At 43.6% G+C, this 1630-nt stretch overlaps 1 non-coding gene across 1 annotated transcript; it reads left to right on the top strand.

Moving 5' to 3' along the window:
* Positions 1-289: 289 nt before the first annotated feature.
* On the top strand, positions 290-381 carry trnar-ucu. Its single transcript is given in 2 exon segments — positions 290-326; positions 346-381. It is a non-coding gene; the product is annotated as a tRNA-Arg (tRNA).
* The last annotated feature ends 1249 nt before the right edge of the window (positions 382-1630 follow it).

The following is a 1630-nucleotide window of genomic DNA, read 5'->3' as shown; positions in this document are numbered from 1 at the left end:
GTCAATAGACACTTTATTTTATATTGTCTACTTCTGTTCTTCGTACAAAAATAAATAACATCATTACTTGTTTGCTACATGTCCTCCAATTGCACCAACCTGTCTGTGTCCTTTCGGAGATCTACTGGAATTTCTGCAGTGCTTTTCACAACCACAGGGCGGCCCAAAACATTTCCAGACAATTAAGTACTTTTGAAATGTAGTCACTGTGCGAATTACTGAACTTTTGAACTGCCTGTTGGACAACTACAGAAATCCCCATGTGGGGATGGAAGCTCGCTGTAGGTGTGGTTCTGTGGCGCAAAGGATAGCGCGTTGGACTTCTAGTCGCTGTCGTGCTCAGACATTCAAAGGTTGTGGGTTCGAATCCCACCAGAGTTGGTTTTTAGGCGAGAAATCAGGAGTAGGTTTATCAATGTTCCCAGATAAGTGAAACTGCGGCCCCGAACTTCCTTCGAAAAGGTGGCTCCAATCACTCTCCACTTTCCCATCAGAGCAAGGTCACAGAAGAAAACTCATCACATTCTCAGAACAAACATTCAGACACAAATAAAATCTTTGAAAGCTGTTGACCAGAGTCAGTCTGTTCCCTCCTCAGACAGATTGCAAACTGGGCATATACATCAGCGGGAAGTGTGCAGTCAACTTCCCAGACTGTTTCTGACAGGCAGCTCCAAACAAGAATGATGTGAATCTGCACCACAGAATCCTAACACCACCACGTTTGTCACAGTCGTAATGAAAAGATAATCTTGCAGCTTTCGATAAGACAGTGGAGGATGGTGTGAAGTTCAGAACAAGGGGGTTAGAGTCTGAGGATATGGGATAGACCGTGTTGGACGGGAAAGAGTGTAAATTTCTTCACCCACACAGTGGTCAGTCTGTGGAATTTGCTCCCACAAGTTGTTGAGGCAAAACCATTGTATGTTTACACGAAACAATTCGATAAAGCACGTGGGGCGCAGGTGATCAAATAATATTGGGGGAGGGGAGGCGGGATCAGCCTATTGAGTTGGATGATCAGCCATGATCCAACTGAATGGCAGAGCAGGCTCGAAGGTCCGAACTGCCTCCTTTTGCACCTATTGTGTATGTTTCTATGATTGGCGAGGAGCAGCCTCAAGCCGGCGAGGCGGGAGATGCCCCTGATCTTCATCAGAACAGACAGTAAGACGGAACAATGATCATAAACAGACAGTGAGAGAATACAACACAATAAACACAGGGAGCAACAATGGGAAATAACAAATCCACTCGCTTGGAATGTTCAAAGTCGTTTGGAATTGTCAATACACCGAATGATTAGGAGATAAAATTGGAATTCCCGCCATTTTAGCATCTGGGAGAGAAAGGAGAAACGGAGACAACAATGTAGGAAGGGAGAAAAGAAAGGATGGAACTGTTCCCTTGTACTTGGGTCACTGCTGGTCCACAGTTTGTAGCATCTCACCGATTAAAATCAAAAGGAAATAAAACTCTATCATTCGTGTATTTAATCAGATTCGGATTCATTTTGAACTCTAAAGGCTAAAGTATTTCTCACTCACTCAATATAGTGAGATATTTGAGAATAAATTGACCCCACAGGATAATGTTGTTTCTGCTCTCCGGTTATTTGTTTTTCTTGTTC

This window comes from Scyliorhinus canicula, chromosome 31, assembly GCF_902713615.1.
Source record: "Scyliorhinus canicula chromosome 31, sScyCan1.1, whole genome shotgun sequence".
In the NCBI taxonomy this organism is placed as follows: domain Eukaryota; kingdom Metazoa; phylum Chordata; class Chondrichthyes; order Carcharhiniformes; family Scyliorhinidae; genus Scyliorhinus; species Scyliorhinus canicula.
The sequence above is the reverse complement of the archived record's forward strand: the minus strand, read 5'-3'. Positions and strand labels throughout refer to the sequence as shown.